The sequence below is a fragment of the Pipistrellus kuhlii genome, unplaced genomic scaffold, assembly GCF_014108245.1.
Source record: "Pipistrellus kuhlii isolate mPipKuh1 unplaced genomic scaffold, mPipKuh1.p scaffold_m20_p_3, whole genome shotgun sequence".
NCBI lineage: Eukaryota > Metazoa > Chordata > Mammalia > Chiroptera > Vespertilionidae > Pipistrellus > Pipistrellus kuhlii.
In genome coordinates, this window is record NW_023425529.1 from 28590849 (window position 1) to 28607122 (window position 16274).

The 16274-nt window shown below is 44.7% G+C and overlaps 1 protein-coding gene across 2 annotated transcripts in view; it reads left to right on the forward strand.

Annotated features, from left to right (window-relative positions):
* The first annotated feature begins 4986 nt into the window (after positions 1 to 4986).
* RASSF8 (Ras association domain family member 8) overlaps positions 4987 to 16274 on the forward strand; it is a 98293-nt gene continuing 87005 nt past the window's right edge. For both annotated transcript variants that reach the window (XM_045587851.1, XM_036456124.2), the window contains exon 1: positions 4987 to 5374. The gene's annotated coding sequence lies outside the window, so the exon portion shown is untranslated. The remainder of the gene's footprint in view (positions 5375 to 16274) is intronic.

The window sequence follows — 16274 nt, forward strand, 5'->3', positions numbered from 1 at the left end:
TCTGTGACTAAAGGGCCAGGGGAGGGGAGGGAAGGAAAGTCTCTATTTTGTTAGACTTTTATTGACTACACATTGCAGTGGTAGAGAATGCAGAGCACCATACACTGCCTTGTCTCTGCTCCTGTACCACCTCCCATTCCTGTTTCCCCTCTGGAGCTGTCTGCCTCCCTCACCCGACTTGCACCCCAGAACCGTCACTCAGAATCTTCCAGGACAACCTCTGGGTGCTCCGCTGACTGCAGGCGAATCAGCTCCACGGTCTCTGTTTTTCCCAAAGACCCACCAGTAGCATCCATGCTGGGCTTGGCTCATTAGGCTAACTTTGGGAAGAAGAATAAAATGGGTAGGGTTTTTTACTCTATTTCTTCTCCCCACACCCACCATTATAGTTGGCTATCAAACTACTAGAAAACGCCAGAGAAGCTGAACACGAATCTTTGTTATGTGAAGAGGGGCAGAAAAGCTGCTTGAAGGCAGACTCCAAGTACGGCTCCAGAGGAGGCCAGTGGGGATTGAAATTCTGGTGGGCAGGAAAGAGACCAGCAGAGGAAAGATAAGTAGATAAGTCTATTTCTACTGCCAGAGGGAGAATAGAAATGGGGAGACTAGCAGGTGAGCCTCAGACAAAATCCTTTACCCAAGAGTCCCGGTTCCATCCCAGCCTCTCTGGGTCTATCCCACAATCCCTAACATTCCCAGAGCATTCTCTGCTATGTAGCATTTACTATTCATCAATACATTTGTTACAATTCTGAATGATTCTAAATTATTTTGCAGTAATTATTCTTGCTACGATCATATAATACAAATCTCACATTTTTAATCAGCTGTATTTTTGCTCCACATGAACTGCAGAATCTGCTATTGTGGATGGCTGGGTCCCTAATAAGGAGGCTCTGATTAATCCAGGAGTGTCATTAAACAGAACAAATTTCCAGTCTGCAATTAATGAAAATATAATTAAGTACATAAAAGCAACACAGAAGATAATCAAATCTTTCTGCTATGATTCAGAAGTCTTATCAGGGTCATCATTATAAACCTCAATTATAGTATTAAGAAGTATAGGGAGATTGGTGAGTGGCATTCAGATTGAAAGAATGCCAGTTAGGCCAGATTTTACTCCATGTCTTTATAACATCAAGTACCACATTAATTGATTTCCCCAATATACTGATCCTAGTATAAGCTCTGGTAGAATTCCCATAGTTAATTTCAGCTCACTAAGTCCATTCATCTAGCCTACACACACACACACACACACACACACACACACACACACAAAGAATACTGTTCCATTTTCATGGGATTATCCTCCCCCAAAATATCCACCAAAAAAGGACCCAATCCTATTTTAAATCCTATTTCTGGATATATTTGGTTGTATTCCTTTTGGTAGAATCTGTTGTAGTTTCCATTTATAACTTATGCTTTCTTTTCTTTCCATTCTGCACTTCTTTGTTTAACAAAATATACTGATCATCACTCTCCTGCCCCATCAGATTGTTGGAGGGTCTTTTAATTAATTCTTTATAATTTAGTAACTAAACATTTTTAAAGAAGAAACTTATTAAACATTTCTACAGATATGAGAACTGTTGGTTGTTTTTAAAAGGCCCTTTACTTGGTCATATAAATCATAATATTTCTAGATCTTTGCAGTGTTTCAACATGCATAAAAGATTTTCATCAGGAATCCAAATATATAAAAACCCAGGGTTCGTAATGACCGACTGAAGGCTAGATTGAACACCAAAAGACAGTCCTGCAGTAAGTTCTGGGTTACTGTGGCGACCCAGCACTGACTGCTGTGGGGGCTGAGGATCAAGCCCGGAGAGAGAGCCAGAGAGAGAGGCAGGGTCTGAGCCGCAGCCTCAGACCCTGTTGATCAGCCTTTGTCTCTCTCTTTCTCTCCAGGCATTTGAGGGGGCTGCTGATCAGCCCCACCTCTCTGATCAGGCCTGGAGATAGGCTCAGAGATGCTGACTGGCATAGAAACTGATCAACCAGAACCAAATCTCCGTGAACTGTGAGGAGCCAATGGCTGCCTCGGAGGTGGAGCTTTTGACATTGACTGGAATAGAAACCAACCAATCAAAACCAAATTGGCTGGCAGGGGAGGGCAGATGAGGGCAAGATCAGGCCAGCAGGGGAGGGCCATTGAGGGGAGATCAGGGATTTCTAGAGAAAGGGATTTATAACCAAGGACTGCAGATTTGAACCTGGTTTTCTTAAGTGTGCTAATACCTTGGGTTTCAATTACATATGTAAGTCGCTGAGGGATCCATGATTTAGCTGAACTAATGTGTCACCACTGCAGCACCACAATTCCACTGATGGTTTGACTAGTAATACACTATCATCTCTTCCTGCAAATAATTTAATTCAGTTCATGGCATAGATGGCTAGACATGTGGCTACACCTGTTCCCATTTTCTTTGCCTCTAGATTAAGAAATGGCCCCCTAACCATGAAGCAGAAGTGACAAAGAGAGATTTGAAAATGTTAGGTCGTTGGCTTTGAAGATAGTGGAAGACGCCACAAGCCAAGAAATGCAGATGGCATCACGAGACACAGGAAAAGGCAAGGAAATGGATTCTCCCCTAGAGCCTCCAGCCAGGACATAGTCCACACCTTGGTTTTAGGATTTCTGACCTCCACAACTGTAAGGTAACACATTCTTATTTCTTTTAGCCACTGTCAGTGGTAACTTGTTCATAGTTAGCAATAGGAAAGCAATGGTACGTAATTACGTATCTCCAGGTGCTCTCCCTCACCCTTCATTCCCACTGCTTTCCATACAAGTCTCTCTCCCTTGGTAGTCTCTTTTCTGAATCTATCCTCTCAGATTGTTTTCTTGAAATCAAATCTGATTATGTCACAGGGCTTGAAGCGCATGAACACTCACTGATTTCTAGTTAGGTTACTTTTAGAGAATATAATTGGAAACCAGAAATAAGAGTTGTTTACAACTCTCATTAAGGACATTTGGTATGATCTCAGGAGGGCTTAACAGGGATGTGAAAGCTTAAGACAAATTGAACTAAGCACTGAAGAAAGAACGCGTTAACCACATGGGGCTGAGGTAGGGAATGGATTTATCTGGATCTAGCCACGACTAGACAGGGGGTAAGTTCACGGACTTCAACAGCCATCAGTAAGGCACACTCTGGTTTACAGGTGGGGATACCTCGCCAGGTGCCTTGACCCTAGTAGGAATGCTTCTCCTTAATAGTGACCGTGGTTATTCAATCATAGTAAATTTCATCCTGATTTACATGCTGGTCACATGAGAACTGATTGTTATCAGTCAGTCAACTTGTTCACCTCCCGATGCATGCTAAAATCAACCTCAGGACCTACTAGTGATCACAGAAACTATAATAAGGTTTTTCCACTTGGTAAGATCTAGAATCCTGGTTTAAGCAGACACACTCCCGCCTGGTTCAAGATCACTAAAAAGCAGGGATGACTATCACAGGGGGGAAAAAAAAAAAAAAACAAACTTAAAAAGGGGGGGATGGGCAGTTTCAAGAAGGAAGGAGAGAGAAGTCAACATTTGCAAATGCCACAAAGGGCACAGGATGGAGATTAAAATTTTCCATTAGATTTGGCAATTAGGTGATGACTGATGGTCAGTGGAGTGAAAGGCTGACAAGGGAATGAGAGCTTAGGAAATGGTAACGTTAAGGTTGGAAAACTCTGGGCAAAGGATTCATGCCCTACTGCCATCTCCAAATAACGTTCCCTTGGGTTTTTACGTTTGAATCCAAAAGAATTCTCCTCCCCAAACCCTCCAAATGTTGATTAGCCAAATGTGAGTCTTACCATTTCTCTCCCCTCAGTTAACCTCTGAGGTAGAGGAAACTAATGAGCTGCGCACGCAGTAACTAAAGGTCAAAAAACAAGCGGAAGAAACAAAAGGCCTACTACTGCAAACCCAAACTCAATACAAACAAAACAGATCGGGCCCGAGTAAGATGAGCTGTAACAAGTTGTGCTTCACATTTAATATCCTTGTTTTGATGATTAATAAAAAAAGCATCTGGAGAATTAAAAGCGGCGTTTTATAACCGGGATGCTTTCTTGCATCTCACCCATTACCTTCACCCCACCTCCCTCCAAATGAGTAGCTATTGCAGAGGTGTGGGCATGTGTGAGCACAAGCTGGACCAAAGGCTGAATTTTGTCCATAGGGTAGAGTTACTGCATGTGCCCCCCCCCCCCCAGACACAACTGGAATAGTGAAAACAACATACACATATATGCATTTCTAGATGAAAGCACTATTTCCTTTCTGGACTTGTTGCTATATTTAAAGGGGGTTAAGGGAGAGGGGGCGACAAGGTGGAGGGGGGGCTCCTGAGTCTGAGCCCAGCTTTTTCTGAACTTGGTTATTCATGTCTGATTCATTCGCTTGCTCTGGATTCCTGGTCTGTCATTGCCTGCTGCTGAGAAGGGGGTCGCTGAATCACTGCCACTCCAGACGAAAGCAATTCAAACCAATTCAAGTCCTTGGGGCTTGGAAGGGCTTTTTTTTTTTTTTTTTTTTTTTTTTTTTAAGCGTCTGCGGGAACAGCCTCCTCCTTTCCGGGGTGACCGTGGAGGGCCGTATTACCGGACACCCCAGGCTATGGAAGATTTTGCTCTCCTGGAAGTCAGTGCGGCACCGGTTACCCCTCCCCCGTGGCCTCTGGGGCGCAGCGGCTGCGAGGCCAGCCGAGCGGGGCCCCGGAGTGAGCGGCCCCGCCGCTGCGAAAGCTCCCACAATGCAGCGCCGGCGTCCCGGTCCCGTTACCAGGTCTCCCCCGGCGGCGCCGGCGAAGCGGCGGGGCGCGGGCCGGGACCGGAGCGGCGGCTGTAACCCGAGCGCCGGCCGCGGGGGGCGCCCCTGCTCCGCTCCTCTCGCGCGCGCAGCCCGCGGCGCGGCCAAGGGGCGGAGCCGCCGCCCGCCCGGCCCCCGCCCCCCGCCCGGCCCCCCGCCCAGACGCCGGCCCGGGAGGGAGCCAGCCGGCCGCCGCGCTCGCCGGTGCCCGCTCCGCTCCCGCCGCCGGCTCCTCGCCCAGCCTCGCTCGCCCGTCCGCCGTCGCGGTGGCGGCCGCCGTGCAGGGGGCGGCTCCTGCCGGCCGCGTCGCTGCTGCCCGCGCCTCGCACACGCCCGCAGCCCCGCCGGGGGCGTCCGCGCTCACCTAGCGCCGCCGGGAGGTGAGGGCGCCCGGGCCTCCGTCCGGTGCGGGGCGCGCGGCCCGCCGAGCCTGGCGCGGCGGGGACGGCTCCGGGCTCCTCCGGGCTCCTCCGGGCTCCGGGCGCCGCCGCGTCCCCAGCGCCCCGGCCGGCCGGGCGGCCTGCGGGGGCGGCGCAGTTGCGAAACTGAGTGAGTATGGAGTGTGAACTTTCCCGGGCGGGCGTCCGGGAGCCCTCCCGCCTGCTCCCCGAGCCCCCGAGCCCGCTCCCTCCGCGCACCTGGGGCTGCTCCGTGCGGTCCGCCCCCTCCCCGTCTCCCGGGGTCCCCGGGGGTGCGCGACCTCCCCGCCGCGCACACGCGTCCGCCCCCAAAGTGGGCGCTTTTGCTCCTCGTCCCTCTGTTTCCTCCCAGTGTCCTTGGCTGCGGAGGGTAGAGGCCACTTTTGTTGGGAAGGGAAATGCATGTCTAGTTTTCTCTAATCTTTTTTTTTCTTCCCCCTCCAAATGGAAATCGGATGCTCGCTTGCAAGGTGGCGGTTTGGTGAAACGCTTTTTTTTTTTTTTTTCTTTTCTCCGAAACAATGATTTGTTGATAGGTTTTAAAATTTGGTCTGAACCATGGACATGTTCTATATTCTCCAAACCCCCGGCTGCCGATCTGGATGGGGGGGGGGGTCCAGAAGAGGTGACTTTTCAAAGTCATTCCGTTTTTGCACACGCGAAACTTGGAGAGGGTACATCGCGGAAAACTTAAGATTCCACCTGGAGGGACGTGCGCTTGGGACGCGGGTCCTAGTGCGGCGCCGGGTGTCGCCAGCCCAGCACCGGGTCTGTGGTCGGGCGCTGCGTTGTTCTGTGAGCATCGCGGAGCCGCCTGGCGTGGCTCAACCACTACTTTCTCCGCATCAAAAAGGCAGCGAGCTGTGCAGGCATCCGGGTGGGATTGCGGGTCAGGGTTGCTCCTGGTCTTTAGGGATTTAGAAGGGAGAGATAAATATGCAGCGCACGTTTGCACAGCTTTAAATCCGTCAGGTGAGCCCTGTCCATACGTCAAAGCATTGCATTAAAAAAATTAACTACCGCGTGGCGATGCCAGGATTTTTTTCAGTATAATGTGGCTCAGCGTTTCGTTAGCTCCGTTGTGTCCCCAGGAAGTGCCTTTTGATATGTACGAATCTCTGTTTTTCTGTCGGTTGAGGATTGAGTACTCATTTTGGTAGGAGATCTCAGGTTTTTTTCTTTTTCCTCTCAACCTTGGGTTGCCAGGAGTTAGTGATCATGGAGCAGAAAATAGGAAGCTTTCTTGATGGGTTTTCAGCATCCTGTCCTTTTCGTGGTTGAGGCATTAGTGATTGCCAACTAGCCCTCTGCAGGGAGAGGTGGACATGAGAATCGGGGCGCAGGACACAGCACTATCATTGAGGAGGGTGGTTTGTGAGTATTTATCTTTTAGTGGGCATATTAATGGTACTTTTAATTTTATTTATCTCTGTGGAGAACTCTCCCCAAGTCATAGAAATTACATGTCACAGTACCCCACTTTAAGAAGACTGAACATCATTTGGTGATTGTTCTATTGAAGAATCAGACCCAACCAAATGTAATTCGTAATGTTGCTGATAAAAACCTTTCAAAAATCTCCTTCATTTTCTCTCCTTTTAAGAGTATCTAGCTGGTACTTTCAATAATAGACACAATTAGCAGCAATGCATCGAGTTCATTCTTTTAGGCTCATTGATCAAGCCTAAGTCCTGGGTTTCAGTAGCTTGAGGGGGACATCAGAGAGCACAGGAACAGGGTGGGGGGGGGGGAGGAAGGAGAAGAAGGGCATAAACCATGTGCTGACAGGGAAGACACTTCAGTGTCAACATGCACGAGAAGGCAGTTGAAAAGGAGAGAATGTGTAAGTTGTTTTTAGGTGCATTTGGTTGAGATCTCTGAATTTGGCATTTGATTTAGGTATCTGGGAATTGCAGATTTCAAATTCTACGTGGTTGTGGTATTATTTCTTTTTGCCTAATTTTTAAAAAAGATTTTTAAAATTGATTGTTAGAGATCGAGGAAGGGAGAGGAAGAGAGAAACGTTGATGAGAGCCTGACATCTATCGTCTGCCTCCTGCATGCCCCCTACTGGCGATTGAGCCCACAACCTGGGCATGTGCCCTGACTATGAATGGACTGGACACCTTTCAGTGCACCAGACAACGCCAAACCAACTGAGCCACACTGGCCAGGGCACCTAATTTTTTTTTTAAGGTTTTGATTTTTTTATGTGAATCTCAATGCTTGGCTTTTGTAGCCTTTTGTCCTGGGTGTCTTGCATTTTCTACTTTATCATTTTGAGAAATGATTAGATTTTCAGAGTTCTCGCTCATTAATTGACCTATCTTATGTTGATGTATGTAAAGACTTGAGAGTAAAGATATTATTTGCTGCTGAATATTCTTCCTCTTTTCATTATGGCTGATTCCTGGCATAATGGCTTTGCTATTTATGGTAAAACATTAAGGTCCTAGGTATCTTGATAGTATCCAAACTGTTACAAGTCTTTTTGCATGAAGAAGCGGAATAGGGATGGGAGTGGGAGAAGATTCAGATTTAAAGAATAAGGTAGCACTTGTTTACTCTCCTTTGGTGCTAGCTTGTTCCAACCATAGTCTTGAAAATTCAAAGAGTAGAGATAGTTTCCAAGAACTCTGTATAGTAGAAAAATGTTTACCCCACAGCCAGCCTGCCAGACTTGGGTGGCAGGTATACCTTTGTCACTCTGAGCTGATTGAGTTTGGCTATGCTGCTTCAGCTTCTGTGATCTACGGTTTGCTATCTGTAAAATGGGAATATTGCTACTAAAAGGGATGTTGGGTAAAGTAGAACACCTAACATAGTGCCTGGCCCATCATGGCCAATGAATGGCAGCATCTCAGACGACCCCAGAACTGACCTTTTGATTACCTAACCTTTCCAATTGTTTCTGCTATTTTTTTTTTTTTTTTATCTCATCCATCCAAAGAGTGGCTTGGCTCAGGCCAGAAGGCTGAAATTATCCTTCAGTCTCTCTTTGGTTCTATGACCCCCTCAACCAACCAGTTTGTCCCAAAGTCCCATCCACTCTGCTGGCAAACCCTCTCTCGAACGTGTCTGATTCTTCAGTCTTCATTATGCTGCCATCCTAGTTGGAGCCACCGTTATCTTTCCCCGTTGGAGGCCTCCTGCACGCACACTACACCCATTCTCATCCCTGCCCCACACATCCTGAAAAAGAAAGACGTCAAAGCTCTTAGGAAACACATCTATGCCTAGGATGAAATGTACAATTCTCGTCAAGCCTACAAGGTCCTGCGTGATTTGTGCCCTGCCTGCTGCCTTTATCTCTCGTCACATTGGCAGTTATCCAGCGGACTCACCTGCGGGCTGTAGCTCATGCTGTTGGCCTTTCTATCTTATGACCATCTCACTGAGTACTTTTTTGTCCTGAGTGCTGGTTCACGTGTCCTCTATAAAGTCTTTGAGAAGCCCATCCTTAGCATCATGTGATTTGGAACCCCTTGATTTTCTCCCTTATAGCGCAGTCATCATTTTCCTTAATATTTCCCACAATTTATAATTAGATGTTATTTCATTGTTTAATATTTCTCTCTTGTTCTTGAGGGCAAGAATAAGCCTGGTTTATTCACCAGTTTGTACCCAGTGCTGGTTGTATGTGTGTGTGTATAGTAGGTAAGCAATAAGTAGTTATTGTTATAATAAATAAGATAGTTACATCAGTTTTATATTTGAGTTTTGATTGCCTTCTTAGCACTATTAAATCTGCTTTTCATAACAGAAAAGTTAGACTGGTTTTATTTTTTGGCTGTTATTTTTGTTGATTTCAGAGTAGAAGGGGGAGGGGGGGGGCACATCAATGATGAGAGAGAATCATTGATTGGCTGCCCGCAGTATGTCCCCTATTGGGGATTGAGCCCACAACCCAGAATGTGCCCTTGTCTGGAATCGAACCTGGGACTCTTTGGTCCACAGGCCAGTGCTCTATCCACTGAAGTCAAACTAGTTAGGGCCAGACTGGTTTTATGTATACTGTGAAACATACCAGGTAAAATTAATGCATTTGGACTCTTGTGAAAATATTCATAATAATAAACTGAGACATCTATAAATTAGTATTACCCTTGTGATTTTTCTGCTGTAGATAATCCTTTTACTAAGTACATCATTAAAGTAATTATGTCTGAAAGAAAAAATTCTTACCATGTCATATTATACATGTCATGTGATAACATATTAATCAGCAGCTATTGACTGGTTTCAAAGGAAAGTAGGGAAAACCGTAGTAGAATAATGAAAGTTACAGCTCTGAGGATTTTAGTATTGTCCAGCTGTTGATGTGACTTGCAGAAATAGATTTCTTTTGACCACTAAGGTAGGGGAGTACTGTAGTTGTTTAAAAATGGGGGCCACCTAGAGGTCTGGAAGTTCTTTTTCCCTTTCTCGCTAACTAAAGCATTCCTTGTTTTAGCCAAAAAGTCTCCTGACTTTACAAGGCCAAAGAAGGTTTAAAGCTTTGTTTGAGTATTTTTGTCATGTGGTTGCTCTTTACACAATATTAGTTTGATGCCCTATAACTCGGAAGTACTTTTGTCTTTATTGCTAGTGTTTCTCGTCTCTAGTTCTTACATAATCACCCACATTTTCTTTTGACTTGTGTTTTTTGTTTTTTTTTAGGACTTTTGTTTCCTTTTAGAATTTTCCTACACACCCTCAGAGGATAATCCCAGTTGTTTTCTGGTTTTGTATCTTGTGGATCACTAAGTATACAGGGAACTTGGCAGTTGATTCTAGTTCTTTCAGGATTTATATCTTTGCACTCAACCTCTGGATTTCCCCCAAAATTTGTATCTCTGAGTGGTCTGGACCCTGAGATTTTGCCAGCCGGAATCCAAATGCCTCTCGGGTGGGAGAACAGGAGGATTAAAGCAGCATTTTAAAGCTCCTGTTATGTGCTGAGCTCTGGGCAAATGTTCCACAGAAGATGAGTGAGTAGTTCACCTGGTCAAAATCATAAAGAGGGACCGTAAGCTTTTCATACGTCTGCTTCACTCAAGGAAATTGCTCCTAGGATACCCTCATTTTCCCTACCCTTTGCTTCCTAGCCAGGAAGATTTGACAAGATTGAGATGCCCTCTGTAGCCAGACCCTTTACCCTGCTTTGGTGTTTATTTAGACCTGATTTTGTTTTGTTTTTAGACCAGATTTTATTTGTATGGAAATATTGGGGGGGGGGAGGGGGACATCATGTGATTTGCCTCTGTGCCTGTCCCCAGGACATTTGCATCACAAATCGCCACCACTGTGGAGAAAAAGTTTCAGCTGGGAGCGCTGGCTATTTTTTCCCTCGTGTACATAGGGTTTAACAGTTACTTTGGATGACCTTGTACAACTTGCCTGAAGCTCTTTAGCACCAATAATATTACCTATTTATTTCACAGCCTTGTCATAGGGTTTATAAGACTTGTTTTTGGCCATTTTTTTTTTTTGGTCACATTCAGGTATTTCATAAATTATAGTTAATTCCAGTGCTGTCCAAGTTTTATGCATTTAGAAAAATATTTTGTGAGAGAAATTTGACCTCCAGCTGCACCCGGAACCAAAGTCTTGCCCCCCTACGCCCACCCCACACATGCAGAACCTAACCAGAACTAAAGGACCGGAACTCTTTCAGAAGCCAAGGGTCCTTTGTCCAGAACGATCCCGGGCTGACACCCTTTGTCATAAATGCCAAGTTCCAAGGTCCTCCAGTTAAAACTGGCCCCACCAGCACTCCTGCATATCTGTTCCCCTCAAAACCCTTAACCTACTCCAGCAACAGGGGTTTGAGGCACCAGTAGGTCTCCCATCTTCTTGGTTGGCACCTTCTCGATTAATAAACGCTTTTCTTACAATAAATAAAAAGAAAAAAGATATTTTGTTATTCAGTAGCATATGTTTCACTCCTTGTTTCCATAAGAAAGCAGACAGATGGGTTGTAACAAGAGAAGAGAGGTGATTGTTTCCACCAGGTTTCATTCATGCGGTTGATGGACCTTGTCACTCCTGTTGCCTGTCATTGGCTTCTGAGTGCTACGTCATTTTTACCTTTAATTCCAAAAGTGTTATTATTGGAAAATCACTTAAAATTAAATCATTCTTCCAGTATAAGTATATACATAGAAAAGATTAGTGTGTCCTTCTTAATGGATAGATATCGGACAGAAAAGTAAACTCTTAACTCTTACTTTTGCTTAAAATATTGATGCAGGGTTATGATCTCTGAAACCCTACTGTAGAAATACTATTGAAAGGTAAGTTGGGAATGTTTTGCAATGTTCAAGGTAACATTTGGCCACTTCTAGAACAAGTTCTAGTTCCAGATGGCTTAGATGTCAGGAAACCTAAAGTGGCTTCTTTGTGCTATATCCCCCCTCCCCCTCTTTTTTTTTTTTTTTCCTTTTTAATATAATATCTTCCCCCCTCTTGTATTTCTTTTTTATAAATAGCTTTGAGATATAGTTGACATGCACTACACTAAACACATTTAAGTATCATTTCAGAAGCTTTGACTATCTATATAAATATGAAATCATCATCACAATCAAGAAGGTGAACATATCCAGCGACCTCCCCAAATTTCCCCACTCCCCTTTATAAACTGTTTTCTTTCATCATCCCTTCCTCCTATAGCAGTAGCTTGCCCCTAGCCAGGCCCATGCACCAAAAGGTCACTGGTTCGATTCTCAGTCAGGGCACATGCTCGGGGTTTCAGGCAACCATTGTTTCTCACATAGATCTTTATTTCTCCCTCTCCCTTTCCTTTCTTCTCTATCTCAAATCACAACACACACACACACACACACACACACACACACACACACACACACGTATATAAAGAGCAGTTTGCATTTTCTAGAATTTTAAATAAATGGGATCATGAATAGTATGTACTCATTTTTGGTCTGGCTTCTTCCAGAATAATAATTTGGAGATTGACTTATATTGATATATGTAGCAGTAGTTTACTTCTTCTTGATGCTGAGTAGTATTCTATTGTATGGATATATGTGCAACAATTTGTCTGTGTACCTATTGATGGACATTGGGTTGTTTCTAATTATATTTGCTCTTTCAAATAAAGCTACTACATTTGCACACAATCTTTGCCATGGCATATACCTCCATTTATCTTGGGTAAGTACCTAGGAGTGAAATGGCTAGATCATGTGAGCTGTATGTCTAGCTCTTTCAGAAACGGCCAAACTGTTTTCCAAAGTGATCGTACCATTTCACTTTCTTGCCAGGGGTGTATAAGCAAACATGTGGTTCAGCCTCTCTTTTGCCTACAAAAGACTACATAGCTCTCATCCCAGCCTGGCTCTCCTTTCTTCCTGAGGAGGGAGGGCTCACTCCCATGGGAGTCCACTTGCCTTCTCCCTATCCCATATCCATGCATGTGTTCCCTCTCCCCATGCATTTTAATTTCAGAAGCTCTCTACTTCAAACAGGTGAGCTTCTGAGAGGCTCTTAAGCCCATTTGTTCACAAGTTCAAAGTGACGCAGAGGACTGTAAGCTCGCAGTCCCCGATGCAGTTCAAGGAGCGTAAGTGGGCTCTTTGAAGCTTTATAACCAGTCCTGCCATTGCTGCTGGATGCTCTGAGGTCACCTTTTCCTGAAGCGGAGTGGCTTTGTCTGCATTAAAAACCTCCGGGGGCAGGTGGCTCCTTCATGGACTCTTTGGCGCCCTTGGAAGCCCCTTCGTGTCCAAGTTCACTCCTCACCTTGAATCGCAGAAGCCGGAGTGGGCTCAGCCCTGGCTGTGTCCAGCCATTCTGTTCGAGAACAATTTCCTAAACTAGCATTGGGCCAATTTCCACCTTTTGGCCCTGACCATTTTGTTGTATATTCAAAAATGGAAAAAGCTCTCTCTTCTCTGTTCTGACTGATTATTTGTGCTAGGTTATAATAAGTATCGGTTAGCCCTTTTCCTCCCTCAGCCCCATTCCTCCTTTGCTCTTCAGGGTTCTTCCCAGTCTTTACTGCATATGCAAAAATAAAAAATAAAAATATTTTCTCTGCTCTCAACTATTTGTAAAAGCTCTTCTTTTGTTTCTATCATAATTTTGTCTCTTTTAAAAAATATATATATATATATACCGTTTTCCCGAAAATAAGACAGTGTCTTTATTTTTTTCTCCCAAAGTTGTGCTAGGTCTTATTTTCAGGGGATGTCTTATCTTTCCATGCGCTAGGTCTTATTTTCGGAGGATGTCTTATTTTCGGGGAAACACGGTATATATATATTATTGATTTTTTTTACAGAGAGGAATTGAGAGGGATAGAGAGTTAGAAACATCGATGAAAGAGAAACATTGATCAGCTGCCTCTTGCACAGCCCCTACTGGGGATGTGCCCGCAACCAAGGTACATGCCCTTGACCGGAATTGAACCCGGGACCCTTTAGTCCGCAGGCCGACACTCTTATCCACTGAGCCAAACCAGTTTCAGCTTGTCTCTTTTTTTTTTTTATTAGCACTTTAAACATGTACTATACTTTTGCATTATCAGATATGATGGGATTAGTAATGTTTGTAAAATACTTTAAAACATTTTAAATACAGCAAGCACATCCATCCACAGACTAAGGAAGGTGACATAGGCACTCACCAGGCAGAGTTTCCAGAGTTGGCCTCTGAGGCGGTCTTTGTTCCCAGCTGGACAGTTGTGATTGGAAAGCTCAGAAGTGGAAGGGTCAGGCTTTGCTTCCTGTGGCCTTTCCTGCTAGACTTTGTGAAGCATGATTCATAGTTAATTGTCCACCAACTTTTAGCTCTTTGACAGCAGGAACTTGTCTGATTCTCATTGGATCCTTGGAGTGTGGCACTGTTAGTTGTGCTAGCTAGTGTTTATAACCTCAAGGGGAACCAGGCTAACCTACCTCCAAGCAATTGGCCGTGCAGACTAAAGGGAGTTGGGAATACAGCTGACTAAAACATTCACGTTACATGGACGACTGAGGTGGTACTGAACTTCAGATGGTTAGGTTTTACTTGGCTTCAACAAATAGAAGTACCTTTCGTGTTCAGGAGCAGGGTCTGTGGAGGACACGAGGAAGGGTGATGTGGTCTGTGATTTTGGAAAGGTTATTGAGCAATGAGGATGCTATAAATATGCTATAGTATACAATTTTATCTATATATAAAAAAAGCCTGTGACCATTTGACCGTTCAACTGGCAGCTATGATGTGCATTGACCACCAGGGGCCAGATGCTCAAAGCACAGGCATGGAAACATGGAACAGACTGATGAATCTCGGAAGGAAAGGGGGAGGGTGGGAAGAGATAAACCAAATATCTTATATGCATACTAGAGGCCCTGTGCATGGATTTATGAACGGGTGGGGTCCCTTGGCCTGGCCTGCGCCCTCTCACAATCCAGGACCCCTTGGGGGATGTCAGACTGCTGGTTTCAACCTGATCCTTGCAGGCCAGGCTGAGGGGCCTTACCCGTGCACGAATCCATGCACTGGGCCTCTAGTAAATATGTAAGCAGAGTGTGGGGAGAGAATGGCTAAGTGATATAAAGGGTAAATGTATTCACTACAACAGTATCCTGTATAATAAAAGTGTAATGTACAAATTGACCTAACACCAGAATAACCACTTTGTGGGGGGCGGGGCCAGGGAGTAGGCAGCACCAGGCCAGCCAAGGTGCATGCCAGCAGGCAGAGGAAGGGGATGGCGATAAAGGGGTGGCAGTGTCCAGTGGTGGCAGAGGGGCAATTGGAGCCGGGGAGAGGAGGGGAGAAAGGAGGAGAGGGAAGGAGACAAGACCGGCCACTCACCAGCTTCGTCCCCTGATTGGCCTGCCCAGTTGCCTCCTGCAGAGGGAGGCCAGACTGTTGGAGATATCCCTGAGGGCTCCGGGACTGTGAGAGTGCACAGGCCGGGCTGAAGGATCTCCCTCTCCCCCCAAGTGCACGGGGCCTCTAGTTTATAGTAATAAACATTGGAAACATGGAAATGGTTGATAGCAGGGCACTGGTGAAGTAAGTTATGGTATAGGCACCCGGTTGAGTGTTACACAGCCATTAAAAGTGTTAATGGAGCTTTTAAGTAGTTTGGGTAAATTCATATGCTTTTACGTTAGGTGAAGTGTCAGGATATAAGCTTAAGCAGTGTGACCACAATTTTTTTTAAATGGGCATACCACAAGGGGAAAAAAGCACCCGGAAGAAAATACACCAAAGTATAAATATGTGTCTGTCTTCAAGTATATGATATTATATGTCCACATGTATATATATCTATGCATATGTGAATATAGTGAGGCAAAAGTAGACCTACAGATGTTCATATGGAAAACAATATAATTGATAAGTAACATGAGAATAAACTGTTTCTCATACAACTGTAAACCTACTTTTGTCCAATCCTGTATGTACATATATGTGTACATATCATAATTATACACTTCATTGAATTTCCACACACTGAGCATACTCATGCAACAAGGGCCTGGTTAAAAAATAGGACATTATCTGCATTCCCACAGCACCCCTCCCCCCCCATGTTCCTAGCTTCTAATGGCATTCTGTAATTTTAGAATCATGTAAATGGACTCATATAGCATGTACTATCTTATGTTTGATTTTTCACACTAAGCGTTATCTGATTCATCCATATTGCTTATAGTTATAGATTGTTCATTCTCATGGGTGACTTAATCTTACACTTTCATCTTTTTAATGTCTTCAAAATTTTCTGTACTGAGCATATATTTTTTAAAATATATATATTTTATTGATTTTTTTAAAGAGAGGAAGAAAGAGGGATAGAGAGTTAGAAACAGCTGCCTCTTGCACACCCCCTACTGGAGATGTGCCCCAAACAAAGGTACATGCCCTTGCCTGGAATTGAACCTGGGACCTTTCAGTCCATAGGCCAACGTTCTATCCACTGAGCCAAACTGGTTTCGGCTTAAGCATGTATTTTATAACCAAAAAGATTGGCTTTTTAAAGAGGTAAAGGCAAATTTGTAAAGTGCTTTGAGTAGATTCGGTTG